General features: G+C 47.5%; 1 long non-coding RNA gene across 3 annotated transcripts in view; it reads right to left on the reverse strand.

Annotated features, from left to right (window-relative positions):
- The window catches only part of LOC112412135 (uncharacterized), a 97,707-nt gene that overhangs the window by 36,534 nt on the left and 45,796 nt on the right, over positions 1-15,377 (reverse strand). For all 3 annotated transcript variants that reach the window (XR_003005742.1, XR_003005740.1, XR_003005741.1), the window contains 3 exons: positions 10,209-10,492; positions 8,649-8,730; positions 8,111-8,263 (listed from right to left, as the gene is read on the reverse strand). This is a non-coding gene — a long non-coding RNA (uncharacterized LOC112412135). The remainder of the gene's footprint in view (positions 1-8,110; positions 8,264-8,648; positions 8,731-10,208; positions 10,493-15,377) is intronic.

Genomic DNA, 15,377 nt, shown 5'->3' on the forward strand with positions numbered 1-15,377 from the left:
TAAAGACACCTGAGGAGCTTACAGAAAACCCAGTTCTGGTCCCCTCCCCAGCTCATTCCAGCAGAATCTCTGGGGGTAGCCTGGCCCTGGTATTTTTAAAAGGTCACGCAGAGGATTCTAACGTGAGACTAGAGTTGAGAAGCACTTCTAGTGTCTTCTCTCCTTTGCTTCTTCCCACCACCCACATCCTTCATCCTTTATTTCCCAAGCTTTCTTCAGCACCAAGAATAGGAAAAGGCCATTGAGGAATGATGAGTTCTCTTCCCATTCCTCCAGCCCTGAACCTTCCCCATCTCTGACCCTTCCCACTGAACTTTGCCCATCAGGTCAACCAACCTGAGCAGATCCCTGGAGAGCTGGAAGGCCCCTCCAGTTATACATAGAGGCTGGTGCCTGCACCCAGCCTGGGGGCTGCTCTCAGACAACTTCCAGCTTTTCTCAGAGCAGAAACCTACCCTTACCCAGATTCTTTCTCTACTTGCCCTTCCCCCAGGCTCCCAAACTCCAAAGCTGGAGACATTTATTCTCCAAATCCCAATCCAGATGGGAATGCCCGTGCCCAGTCTTTATAACCCAAGCCTTGGCCATTTCTGCAGAGCCACCTGAATTGAATGCAGGTCTACTGATAACAGAGAAAGGAGTCACATTGCCCCAAGCCAGTCCTTTCCCCAAGAATTGGACAATCCATACCCCAGATGGCTAATAAGGGACACCTCACATTTCACACTTACGAGATCTCCACTGCTGAGTGTGAGTAAATGTGTGTGTGTGTGTGTACATGTGCACACACTATATACAAATCATAGAGATATACTACGTTCATAATAGACCCAAGTGAATTCTATATTGGATATATACACAGAATGTTGTAATATCTACAAACTGTTAGACACACCACACACACACACACACACACACACACGCAGCCTAGGGAAACTTGTGATGTGGGAAGGGTTGTTTTTGCTACCCCATCTCCCTCAAAGGTTACTCTCTTGCCCCCAAGTAACCTCCCGGGGCAACTACTATGTCAAGCACACCCTCAGCTGCCCAGCTGGTCCCTCTCCTGTATCGCATATCACCAAGCCTTGTTTCCCCATTAGTCAGAATGTCCCTGCCCTACGTCCCATCTCTCAGGGCCCTACTCTCTGATAGATGACAGACAGTTCAGTCAGTGGGTGCTAAAGAGTTGATTGTTACCCCTCCCAGGTGACATTTACGTCTTAATAGGGGCTACAGATAAATGCCTTAATCTGAAGGAGTGGCCCTCATGGTGGGAATTTCAGGCATAGTGGTGGGCCAGTAGGGGAGGTTATTTTTTATCAGAGGGGGACTTTTTACAACCCCTCAAATCATACCTATCTCTAAAATCAAACCTTCATCAGTGCATGAGCACAGTCAAGCACACTTAACCTATATACACTTTCCATAATTTTGAGACACCTCTCTTATACCGGCCCTATGTTTAAAAATGAAAAGAAAAAAAAAAAGGAACCAGCTAAATTAATTGAAATCGCACTGGGAAATGTAGCCTATTTTTCACCGGCCGCCAGCCATCTGGCCCACCCTACCCTGTTCCATTTCCCTTCTGCTCCTTCTCTTTTCTTCTCCTACCACATCAGTTCATCGACTTGGATGTTCTCTCCGTGCTCTCCTCACCCATCTCCCCACGTGTATTTCCTTCCTTTCCTGTTTCCCAATTGGAATTGTGCTGTTTTTCGGTGTCGTCAGGACAAAGAGCAGGTTAAAAGCATAAGCATGTGTGTATCACTCTGAAGAAAGAGAACCCAGGTATTCTGCTACAGTTTGGAGAAAAACCCAACGAAGGAAGAGATGAAAGCTGGCTCTGCAGAGTGCCTTAAAAATGACTTTAATTAGGAAATTCTGAGTTGTCAGTCTTTGGATGTTACATAAACTCAAACAGATGTTGCATTTCACTTCTCTGGGATTAAAAAAAATGTTAAATACAGTATGTATTCAACAACAACGTCTCTTTTCTTTTTCATTTGGTCCTTAAAGATGCAGTGCCTGGTTTTCCAAAAAGCCCAGGGAAGGTCCCAGGGACATACTGAGGGCAGATGCAGAAGTCCTACCCAGCTAGGAAAACTTGCAGGCTAAGGCAGAGCGCTGCAATCATTGTTGGTGCAGAAGGCAAGTCTCAGATGAGAAAGAAGCTGGATGACGTTGAGTAAGGAACAGAAAGGGGTCCTCATCCTTCTCCCTGATAATGCACTATCTTAGTCTGTGACTCAGTGCTGTGAAATTGGGGGAAGAAGAAATTCTAGAAACACAGAGGGCAGATCTTGCCCTTCCATCCTCTCCCCACCTCCACTCCTCCCTAGAGCACCCTTTGATCAGTTTCTGCTTTGCTTTTGCTAAATGATTTTCCTTTAGCTTAACACTTGCTACCCAAGGTCAGACTAAAACAAGATATTTGGAAAAGTCTGAGCTCCCGAAGGTGGTTAAGACTTCTGGGATATTGCCTTCTCTCCCACAGAGCTGCATTTTTTTTTTTTTTTGCGGTACGCGGGCCTCTCACTGCTGTGGCCTCTCCCGTTGCGGAGCACAGGCTCCGGACGCGCAGGCTCAGCGGCCATGGCTCACGGGCCCAAACTCTCCGTGGCATGTGGGATCTTACCGGACCGGGGCACAAACCCGCGTCCCCTGCATCAGCAGGTGGACTCTCAACCACTGCGCCACCAGGGAAGCCCAGAGGTGCATTTTAAAATGATTGGACCGCAGCTATGCAAGAGTGGGAAGTATAGTGGGGATGGAGCTCTTGACCTGTACTTGAATTCTGAAAACCCGACGGAGGTAGGAGGAACTGGGGACCCAGCCGATCAGGACCCCACCCATCAGAACCCCGCCCCCTGCCTCTCCCCACCGCCTCACCCCCGACCTGCTTTTCTGCTTTGGAAGCCAGTGCCCGACTGGTAAGTGCTTGGTGCCCTCTAGGTACCAGCTGTTCTCTCTACTGCACCTATTATTCAAATCTGTCATGGCTATTTTAAATAAGCGATGTGACCATTCTGTGGGATCAGCAGTTTTAAGAGGGCTGAGAGTCACTAGTTCATATTCTCTCTCTTTCCTCCTTCATTCTCTTTCTGTCTCTCTCACACTCACACACACACACACACTACCACCACCACTCAAAAGAGGGAAAGCAAGAAAGGAGACCCAGATACTGAAATAGAGAGTGGTAAATAGTGGTTTCCACGTTTGGAAAATAATATTTCTCTATCATACATGTCACGAGGTGAGGGGAATACATTTTTAAGCATATGTATTTATAATCTAAGACATCCCCAACCTTCACCAACTCAACCAAGCAACACATGCTCAATTCTATGGGAAGCAGCTTTGTAGACACATTTTAGGCAAGGAATTTCTGCATCTTCTCTATTAGAAAGTGTGATCTGAGGTACACTCTCTGGGAAAGGGCAATTTGCACTTTTTCCCCAGTTCATTTATTTTAAGAAATAAACCATGCACTGGTGGTGGCTGAACACGCCAAGTGTGAATGCATGTATATATACAGGTCTCCCTCACTATCCGATACAACCTTTCATTAACCGAAGTAGCATAAAGCAAAGAAGCAGTTACCTCGGGACACATCTTGCTAACGGATGCACAAAACAAATTGAGACAAAGCACAGATGCTTACAGACACAAGTCAAAGCCATGGCGGCTCGGTGCTAAGATGCTGAGTGTAATTCCTGGGGAAGGAGCTTGGCAGGGCCACTGCCACTGCTCCAGATGCCTGCTGCCTCTATAAGGGCTCCTGCAAAAGAAACACTGAACTTTTGCTTTTCACCTTGTAAAGCAAAAATCTTCTTCAGATTTCTTTCCATCAGCAAAAACAGGTACTAATGTAGGTCTTTCATAAAAGTGAAGTTTCATAAAACAAACTTACAAAAAGTGGGGGATCCCTGTACAGTTCAAATGTACAGATGAGGTTTGGGGAACATAAGTGATAGTTGAGGCAAACTGAAATTATAAGTGGTATTTCTTTTTCACTTAAAAAAACCTGTAAAGTTCTATGTTAAACTCTGTAATGGTTTGGAAAAGGAAACAGGGATGTGTTTGATTTTTTAAAACCTAACTAATTATATGCACATACACTTAAAGAAGAGATTTGGGGGAGCAAAGACAGAATATTCAAACAAAAACTATGTATTTATTGCTATTTCTGTGAAAAGAACGTTACAACTGAATCAACTTGGAATACAAATATGGTCGTCTTTCTTTTCTTTTTCAAATTCATTACTTGAACTTTCTTAGGTCCTGTTAGCAGAGAGCTCAGCAGTCCCTTCTTGAGGCTCCCCACCTCCCCCGCCCCATTTCTCAGGGACCCTGGATCCTGAACTCATACCAAAAAGAGTCAAAACATCAAGCAGAAAGAACAGGGTCACATTAACCCGTTCCTGCCCTGCCTTCCTCCTGCCTTCCCTGCCCACTACCTGAGGGAAGACATCCAGGATGCCCAGGACACAAGCTGTCCCCTTGATACAGCTTTGAGCACCATGCTTTGCTCAGTCACTATTCTCAAAGGATGCCAATGGAGCTGGGACTGGAGGCCCTTCCAGAATCAGTCCTACTGTGTGCTGAAATCACCTTCCTGATGAATCTCTACACCTCTGCATTGTACCCAGGCCGACGACCTGAGCCCTTTCCTCCCCGGGTCAGCGATCTCAACTCATCCTCGTCTTAGCCTGGTTCTGGGCCCCTTGAAGATCCCAACTTCCAGCCTGGGGAGGAGGAGTTGGCTTTCATTGTCTTACAGAAAGACCCAGGTTCCCTTTGCAAGTTGCTGCGTTTCTTCCACGCCCCCTCCCTGAAAGCCCACATTTGCATAAGTGAAGGAAATCATTGGATTGATCCACAGAGCAAAAAGATTTTTTATTTCAACAAACACTTATTAAGTGACCAACATGTGCCAGATAGTACATTCTAGATGCTGGGCATTCCTCAATGCACCAGACAGACAAAACTCTATCCCTCCTGGAGCTTCCATTCTGGTGGGAGGAAAGACAGACAATAGACACAATAAATAAGGAAATTGTATAGTGTGTTAGATGGTGAGAAGTACTATGGGAGGGGGTAAAAAGAGGGATCAAGAGTTCTAGAAGATCTGCCTCTGTGTGGGCTATATACAAAGAAGCAGTTGTCAATTGCACTTACTGATAACAACAACATGAATAATTATGGCCTCTCCAGGCACCCCATTTAATCTCTGCATTAACAGGCATCCTTTTCCACGTAAGGCTTGAGATCTACGCTTTATGCATTCCAAAGCAGTCTCAGGTTTATTGTCTCCTAGTTTAACCTATGAGGACTTCATGCACTGCAGCTCAGAGAAGTTAAGTGACCTTCCCAAGGTCACATGGCTACTAAGTGTCAGGGTGAGAATTCCAATGAGGCTCTCTTGACTCCATTGTGTGATTTTTCTCAATGCATTTGTAAAAAGCACAAGACATGAAGCCGGAAGATCCAAAACTGAGATCCAGCATTGTATCTTACTAGGTGTACAAAAGCTTGAAAAATTCCCTGCAAATGTAAGATAAGACTGGATTTGAAATTACATTATAAATCATAAGGCACGGTACAAATGTGAAGCTTTGGGGCAACTCTGCGGGCTGCCTCAACGTTCCACTTACCTACTATCTGTGTGATTCGTTAAGTGAATAAATAGAATTAAAAGGAGTTATTTTTATAGCACTCTGCACACAACTCCCGAAGCAGTTCTTACTAAAGTTGGACAAATTAAAACAGTATATATTTTCTGTCTGTAAACTAATTATCTGATTCAAGTAAATTCAAAGCAAGCCCACTTCAAAGGTGTTCTGTAACAGCAGGTGCAAAATCCCACCAAATGTATTGAAGAAGCACTGTTACACGGGCCTTGTTAGGAAGTTCTGAGCATCAGTGTGGAGAAAAGGACACTCCTGTAACAGATCCCAGGGGTTCAGTTGTGGCTGTTAGCAACCAGTTGAATTTCTTGTCCTATTCCAGCTCTCTGCATCCTCTTTGTTAACTTCGTCACCTCAGCAGTTGGAGAATGCCCACCAGTGAACACAAAAAACTGTCACACTGGCCTACAGGCAGCTGGTACTGACCCCATTAGTTTAAGCTAGGAAATAAGACTGAATATGGCTTCTGTGAAAGCTTAGAAGATGCAAACTACAGGAGGAGAGGTGCCATGGGCTGGATATTTGTGTACCCCCCCCCAAATTCGTATGTTGAAGCCTTAATCCCCAAAGTGATGGTATTTGAACATGGGGTCTTTGGGAGGTAATTAGGTTTGGATGAGGTTGTGCGTGGGAGGAACCTCCATGATGGGTTTGGTGCCCTTAATGAAAAGATCCCAGCTTGTTCTCTCTCTTCCCCCCACCATCCCCCATCTGAAGAAAGCAGGAAGAGGGCCCTCACTAGAACCCAATCATGTTGGTACCCTGATCTTGGGTTTCCAGCCTCCAGAACTGTGAGAAATAAATGTTCGTGGTTATTTAAGCAATCCAGTTTATGGAGTTCTTGTTCCAGCAGCCCAAACTAAGACAAGAGGCATACTCTATTTTCTGAAATGGTTCTTAAATATAACTGCCCAATCCCTGTGCTTCTACAAAGGGAATGTACTTGCCCTCGGGAAAAAATTTGAAAGTTCTACAAAAATAAAGTGCACCTTTATAGAGCTGCCAAATGTTGCCTGCTTTCTTCTCCCCATGGTCAGGGTGGGAGGCTTTAGAGCAACCAGGAAAGACAGTAACCTCTTCATCCACCCTCCCAGCCTGGAGGATGTATAAAAAGTATCCTCACCCTGCTTCTGCAGCTCCTACCATCAAGATTCCAAGAGAAGTTGGATAAAACCACCCAAAAGACAGAGAAGCCTTGATGAGCCCAGGTTCAAGACGAAGGAAGTGGGCAGATCTCATTTTCATGTGTAAGAATAGAGAATGAACCAAGATAGATGATAAAAGAACTTCAGGAAGAAATAAAAAGGATGTGGGGAAAGCTAAAATCATGGTGATCACAGTTTTCAAACTGAAAATTCATGTCACAGATGAGACAGAGACACAAAATAAATCAAATCTATCTGCAAAATTCTGGAATTTGCCTTTGTCTCAGCCCCACAGCCCAATCTGTGGTGTAGCAATTGTTCACTCTAGTGAGATTATCTACATTGAAGATGATGGGAACCAATTATTTTCCTATCACTGAGGAAAGACAAGGAGAAATGGGCTCCAACTGAAGCTGTAGGGATCCCTAGTTAAATTTCTGAGCGAGTAAAAAATGGTACCTGGTGGAGAATTTTTCTTCTCTTCCTAACACCCCTCTCCCATCCCAAACAGGCGGGTCCATCTGGCAGCAGCAAACACAGCAGACTGGAGAGTTTGTCCTGGGCAATTCTGAGTTGACTCTGACTCTTCCTTCCAAATACCGAAGTTGTAAACTGATGGCTAGAAGGACCCCCCCAAATGCCGCCTCTTTAAGAGAGCCCACCTCCAGGACAAGCAGCCCAGTGGAAAGCAAGGCAACTTGGGATGCCCATGGCCAGGTTGCATTTTAAGGTTGTCAAGAGGTCTCAGGTCATCTGACTCTCTGGAGTGTTTAATGATATTCAAATGTCTCTTCAAGGTCAAATAAAGAGCTACCTCAGGGCTGCTGTCCATTTGTAGTGATAATTTAGACTGAGAGAGAAGTGAGCCAGCCCCCTGAGAGTTAAGGTCTCATATGCCCTCTGACTTGCAGGCTCCTCTCATTCCCAGATTCAGAGATTTCTAAGCACTTTCCATTGTATAAAACCTAGAAGTTTATAAAGTTTTGTCCCATATAATATCTCAGTTTACCCTACCAGTAACCTTGTGGGGTGTTACGAGCCCGTATTTGCATAGGAAGAAAAAAGATTCAGTGAGGCTGAAAGACAGCTAATACATGTTGAGCTGGAGGTGTAATTGGAGTTTCCTGGTCTCTGGTCTATGCAGTGCACGTTGCAAGGCTCCAGCTTGGGAGTTCAGAATGAAGAAAAAGCCCACTTATCATCGGTCGGGCCATTTTAGAGATGAGAACACTGAGGTCCAAAAAGTCATTGCATTTTTCGCTTAGCTGCAGGACTTACCCGAAACGCAGGGAAGAGGTGCCCGGATCCCCAGCACACGGCCGGTCAGGGTCTAGCCCCGGGTTCAGGGATGGAGAGGTGGCCAATCCAGGGAAAGGGTCTTCGAGAGGTGAATCAGCGGGCAGTCGCTCTCAGCCCAGGCTTCTCTCTCCCCTGTCAGGATGGGACAGGCAGGGAAAGCCACAACTTATTTCCCATGGATTTGTGCTCTCCTGGAAAGCTTCTGGTGTATCTCTTCCACCAGAGATCAACCCTCCAGGCAAAATCAGCCTCCATCACAAGAACAGACCCCAGAACTAGAATTGTCCCTCTGAACCCTACAGCAGGGGAGGGCTGAGGGCCCTCTTGGGGGTAACAGCAAGTCACCTACTTCATGTATAGCATCAGTTCTGTGCCTGAAGCTACAGAAGCAGTGGGAGGGCCGGGGAAACCACCTGCCTTTGGATGAGAGCCCCAAACATCACTGAAGCTCACAGAGGGCCGGCCCATGCCAGAGATGGCCCGTCCACCAACTCATCCAGAGTTGGCACTCACGTACCTGCTCAGTCCAGCACTGGGTCCCGACTTCCACTCGAGCTCCTTTCTAGCTGAAGGCTCCCGGAGGACCAAGGTTGCCTCTGCTGTGAGAAGGGGAAGCAGAGGCAGCTGTGTCTGGGAGCCTGCTAAGGCCCCGCGAAGCCTGGGCTATTCCAGCCCTGAGGAAATCCCCCTCACCTGGCCCCATTCTAGGAAGGGTGATTTTAAGGGAATTCTGGTCTGCCCCACCTCTGTGAGGGAACGATGGGATTTCCCTCCAATCTCTCCCCTCGTGATTTGCTCCTGTGTCACCTTCCTATGGCACAACCCCTGTCTTTAGGGGTTGCTGGGAGGTCTCAGGGTGGACGGAACGGAGACCAGCATCACTGTAGTGATGGTGTACGCATGGCGAGGCTGGGGCGATGAGCTACTCAGTAACCGGACAGCCTGGGATCCCAAGGGCAGAAAGGCCACTGCAAAAGCAGCGGGAGGAACAGCAAGAAAGCTAACCAGGGCCCCCGGCTCTGTATTCCCTCCTCCCCCAACACCCCCGAATAAAAGATCTTCCTGCCGGTGAGTTCAGGTAGGCAGAAACCAGAAGCTGTGAACAAGGGCATTCTTATATCTCCGTTTCACACCTTTGTTGCCAAGTTACGCTAAGAAAATACTGCCTGTGGTGAGAGCAAGGAGGGGGTGGCCCAATCAGTTGAACAAACATCCGAGCAGCATCTGCCGTGTGGAGGATGGGAAGAGGGGCCGCCACTGTCTTCCTAGTCCCAATGCCCCAGTGAGATCGTGAAGATGCTGTGACCGGATCTGGCAGAGGGGCATGAGGCCTCTCTGAAAGAAATCGGTGGGGCCCCGAGTCAAGGGAGCAGGGGTTTGGAAACCGGGCAGAGGAATTTCCTAGCGATTTCTCTTGCAATGCACAACCACCCCTCAGCAGAGGTGCAAGATGGGCCCAGCCACGTCTCTTCAGTCCTCAGAAATATCCATGTCTCTCTTATTTATTCAACACACATGTAGGGCACACCTACTATGTGCTAGGCACTGTTCTAGCTCTGTCCTCAGGAGCTTACATTCTAATTGCAGGCTGGGGAGTGATAGATAATAAAGACAATTTGTAAGCAAAATATAAGCTATGTTAATAAATGCTCTGGAGGAAAATAGAGCAGGAAATGAAGATGTAGATTGATGAGGGGTTGAACATACGATGGCCAGGGAAGGTTCACTGAGAAGGGAGCATTTAAAAATAGACTTAAAAGAAGTGGGTGGGGAAAAAAAAAAAAGCAACAGGAACAGAGCCCAGACATTGAAACCTGATAAACCTGGACACACACAGAGCCTTTTACTTCCTAGCAGAGGAGACCTGGGCAAGTCACTCAATCTCTGAGCCCTCCAGTCCTTAAAAAGTGAATGATGATACCTACTTCATGGGCTTATGGTGAGGATTAAATGAGATAATGCATAAAATGCTAGATCAGCCCCTGTCACATGGTAGGCACTTAATAAATGGAAGCTACATTAAAAAAAAAAAAAAAAGGTGGGTGAGTCATGCAGATACCTAGGGATGGAGGCTTACCAGGAAGAGGAAACAGGCAGTGCAAAGGCCCTGTGCCTGGAGCAGGCCGGATGTGGATGCAATTGAGGAAGAGCAGAGGCCCAGTGGGGTTAGAGTGGATGAGCCTCGTCTTTTAAGACCCAGCATGCCAGGAGCTCATTCAAGAGCACTACTGAGTCTGAACTGACACTGCCCACTGGTCTTCATCAGAGGTAAGGATGTCCTGGCCGGGTGGCCAAGCTTCCCATGAAGATTCTGCAGTAGTTCCTAGGTCTTTGACAGGTGATGGAGGTGATTTCAGAACGCTGAATGGAGAAAGGAAGGAAGAAAATAAATTGAGGAGAAGCAAGTATAGGACACTTAGGGACAGAACTTTGCAAACATGTCATGCTGTTCTCTTGGTGTCTTTGCACAAGCTGTCTGTCCCCTCTACAAATGCCCTTTGCTCCCTGCCCCAACCCATGATGCAGTGCCCAGTCATTCCATCTGCCCACACTCTGTACTCTGCCCTCTGTACTCACATCAGCTGTTCTGCAGTTTGTTTGTTGTGAGCCTCTCGAGGTCAACAGCAATACCGTACACCCAGGACCTCAGAATAGATGTTTGTTGAGTGAATGGATATGAAATTCTAGGATCACAGAGCTTTCTTTAGAACCTAGTGCTCTGAGGTTATTGCAGCCAGAGGAGGGAGCCTCTACATTGGAGCAAAACACTTCCTTTTTGTAGTTCCTCTCCCACTGCATCTGTGGGAAGATGCATTAGGTCCTTGAAACAGTCCATCTGTCCTGTTCCCCATGGGCCTGAGGCTTGACACCCTTGGTGTTGGGCCAGGCCTCCCCAGAGCTGGAATCGACTGAACACAGCCCTGTCTCCATGAAGACTTGGAAAGGTGATGGAGGTGAGTGGGGAGGCAGGATGGGGTTGGGGGATCCCATCACTGCTACTAAGTGCTTATACGATAAACCCAAGCAGGAATCTACATCGGTGCCATTTTTAGGGGCCCAGCAGGAAAAAGAAAACTTTCATTGGCTTTGATTGCTTATCTTTTGCCAAAGTGAGATTTCAGCCATGGTATTTGCTACTTCAAGAGTGCAGAGCTGACTCTCAAATGCCCCTATCACAAAAGACCGTTTTGCAGGAGCCAGTAGCCAGTGGAAGTCACACTTCAGTGAGAAGAGGCAGCGGCCCAGGTGCAACCACAGCCTTCCCCCAAATGCCCGTGAAAGCGCACTCCCAAATGACATTTGTCTTTCACACCTTATGCACTCACGGCACCGCCCCTGCCTCTTGGCCATCACACAGAAGCACACCAGCTGCCACTGAAGGTGCCAGTGAGGCAGATGTATTTGTCTGGGGCACCAAGGTGTGAGAAAATGAATCCTTTGTAGAACAAATGTGTAGAATGCTTATTTATTTGTTAGACATTTCAAATCATGTTTTCTGTAAAACTGGCTCCCAGGCAAGAGGAGCTGCATAAAAAATCTTGGGGGTTGAGATGATTAAAGCACAAGTGTGAAATAAAGGAGAGCCTGAAACATGGCCCGTCAAACAGGAGGAAAAAGTCTCATCTCTTGGAAGAAGGGGCTCAGAAACTAAGAACAGGGTAAGAAGGAGACATACAGAATACCCTTGTGCCATATGTGATTTGTTTCCATGTATGTGTAATGATGTTGTTAATTCATCATATTTAAAATGTATACCTGTCCCACATCTTACAGTGATATTCTTACCATTCCTATGTATTTTCTTTTCAAGAAGCATTGACACTACACTTACCCAGCTTACTAAGTGCCAAGGCTTAAACACCCTCATTTCACCTTCACGACAACCCTGCAAGGTCATGCGTGGAATGACTACTTTACAGGTTTTTAGGTGAGGAAGCTGAGGCTCACCAGCGCCAACTCACCCCAGACCACCCGATCGGGAAGTGGCAGTATTATCCTAAAATCCCAGCCATCTGGCTGCAGAGTCCCTGTCAGGCCACCTTGTCTCCTGTGTCAATCCTGAACAAAGGGATCTGGATGAAATTAGGGAAAACGTTCCAGAGAAAGGATGCCCTGTTTAATACAGACTGAGAGGCAGACGAGGAAATAGAAGCAATCTCCTCCCTCCTCTGGCCTGGACACATTTCCTGTTTTCTCACTTGCCTTTTCTAGGGTATTTGCTTCCCCTGAGTCTCAGCAATACCTTACTCTGCATTGTCTCCCAGACTGTGTGGACAAGACAGCAATTAGCTGTTCTCACCTCCTGTGAGCTCCTTAGTTTCTCCTAATGAAGCCTCCATCCACAGCCCCCCTCTCTCCTTCTCTCTCTCTCTGTCTCATACACACACACACACACACACACACACGCACTTCTGATCCGCTTTCAAATCTGTCAAACCAACATTCTTATACCAGAATACTGACTCTACACTAAGTTAGGCTTAATTCCAGAGACTGGAATAAACCCTTGATCCAAGTATGAATAGGAGTAGAATGAATGAACTGGATGAACAGTGAAGATCTTTGTACCCAAGGCTGTATTCTGGTGCTGGGGGACGTAATGACATAAGCATGATCTTCTTTTAGGAGCCTCAGGGAACCCCAGTGCCAGTACCCTCTGTGCTGTATACTGAGTGTTTGTGTCCTCCCAGAATCCATATGTTTATCCCAATGTTATTAAGGGCCAGGGCCTTTGGGAGGTGATTAGGTCATGAGGGTGGAGCCTCATGAATGGGATCAGTGCTCTCATAAAAGAGACTCCAGAGAGCTCCTTTGTCCCTTCCATCCTGTGAGGACACAGCAAGAAGATGGCCATCTACAAACCAGGAATCAGCCCTCATGAGACACGGAATCTGCTGACACCTTGATCTTGGACTTTCCAGCCTCCAGAACGTGAGAGACAAATACTGCTCTTAATAAGCCACCCAATCTATGGTAATTCATTATAGCAGCCCAAAAGAACTAAGATACTCTCTGAAAAATACCTATCCCCACCCCTGGTGGGCAATGCCATGAGTTCCTTTCGCAGGAGGCTCTGATGCTATTAAATGCACTTGCCCCTGAAGGGCAGCCTGGGGTGATGATGAGAGAGCCCCTTCCCCCCAACCCTGCCCAGGGCTGCTGTGTGTGACTGCAGACTGTACGCTCCACAACTCTAGGGATGCCATTTACATCATAATGGGCAGATATATTTTGGCGACAACTTTTTGGCAGATGGTGGTCAAAGGTCTAGTCCTGGTGCTGCCTGCCCCCAGTGGGACAGAACCCACTTTATGCAGACTGTCTTGCTGCCCTCGATCCCTGGAGGGGGTGCAGGCATGCTGAACCGTGTCTTCTGGGGTCTTTTCTTTCCACCAGGGCTTGTGCTTCCTGATGGCTTCAATCTGCCTCCACCCCATGACCTCCTTCTGCATCTTGACCAGGACCCGTATCCTACTCTCCATAGGAGACCTTGCCTGGGGACTGTAGCCCAGGACTTGATGGTCGGTCGCAGAGTGGGGAGAAGGGGTTGGAGTGGGCAGTCAGGGTCCAAGGGAGCCCCCACTCTCTCCCAGCGGACCACTGTAGTCTCTCACTCAGCTGCTCTGCCATGGTCCCTTGTGGCCCTGGGCTCCTCTCATCGTCCCAGACTTGGGGGGTCCTCTTTGGAACCGCAGCAATGTTGGAGCTACCAACACTGACCGGGCTGAGGTTCTCAAGGGCTCTGTTCCCAACTGTCTGCTTTCCATTCCTGGCTTCTTAGGAAGCAATAAAATGGGAGACACACTTGCACCTGCCCCAAATACTCACCTTGCTGCAAACAATGGCTTCTGGTGATTTAGGTTCCACGCTCTCAGTGGGGCCGGGCAGAGGTTCCCACAGCCCTGTAATTATACTTTTTGTTCCAAAGGAATCTGAGGCAACTCTTTTGAACTGTCTAAAACAGGCTGGTGTATTTATGTGTAAGCAAGCCAGCCAGCCAGCGAGAGCAAGCCCACCTACCCGGGAGGGTCGAGGGCTCGATCACATGAATTCATCCAGGAGCCTGGCAGCACTCAAGGCAGGGGAGCCATCAATAAAACATCAAAGGCCAGCGCCATTAGAGGAAGCAAAGCAGGATATTTTATTCATGACTGTATTTTGAAGGGGCTTGCTCATGACTCACAAATTATTCATGAGCTTCTATTTTTACATGCAAATTACAAGGGTGTTTAAAGGGGCAGAACTGCTACACCCTACCTTTGGTACCCCTCTGGGCTATTTTGGGGAAAGACTGTCCCATTCCAGGTACAGAGCCTCTTTCCTTTCAGAGTTCTGTCCCACAGCACGGTCATCACTGTTCCCTCCCGAGGGCCTCTCCTGGCCAATCAGAAGGTAGGCCAAGCACCCGCCTCTCAGGCCCGCGTTTCTGCCACTCATTGTACCAACAGCTCAGCTCCTAGTCAGTCAGAACCAGAGGCTGGCTGCTGCCACAAGGGGCATCAGTGATCACCTCCTGCAGTGTTGAACTCAGTGTAGGATCTGGAGATGGATTCTGAATCTCCCAGCGTGCTTGTTTAAGGTGCAGATTCCAGGGCCTCTCTGACTTTCCAAATCAGGCTTCTATAATGGGGTCTACGGATCATCATTCTAAATAAGTTACCCCAAGTGTTTCTTATGCAGAGTGCAATTCAAGAAGCACTGAGCGAGTCCAGAGGTTGTCCAACTTTAGCATCTAACAGAGTCACCTAGATGACTTGTTAAGACACATAGCCAAGTCCCAGCCCCAAAGTTTCTGATTCAGTAGGTCTAGGGCAGGCCCTGAGAATTTGAATTTCCAACAAGCTCCCAGGTGATGCTGATGCTGCTGGTCTGGGGAGCACACCTGGAGAACCACTGACCTCCCGAAGACTGTTGAGGCCTGGGTTTGACAAAGGCCACACATGTGGGTAAAAGAAGAGTCTTACCCAGAAGGTCCCCAATCCCCAGGCCTGTAGGCCACTCTAGACTACTGCCTCCCATCACATCCTATAAGCCTTTCCCACTTTTGAATGTGTTCCCAGGGCCTTCTGCCTTGCTAGAATATGCCCAGAGCAGTGAGATAATTTAAATATCATGACAGCTCTAAGAAAAATTCGCAAAGTCCTTCTCTTCAATCCCTCATCCTAGAATTCGTCACATAGATTTCAGAGGCATCTGCTTTACAGAGTACCCTGCCTGCGTTTCTTGACCCAGCAAACACCAATTA

The sequence above is a fragment of the Neophocaena asiaeorientalis genome, unplaced genomic scaffold (genome assembly GCF_003031525.2).
Source record: "Neophocaena asiaeorientalis asiaeorientalis breed wild unplaced genomic scaffold, Neophocaena_asiaeorientalis_V1.1 scaffold912, whole genome shotgun sequence".
NCBI lineage: Eukaryota > Metazoa > Chordata > Mammalia > Artiodactyla > Phocoenidae > Neophocaena > Neophocaena asiaeorientalis.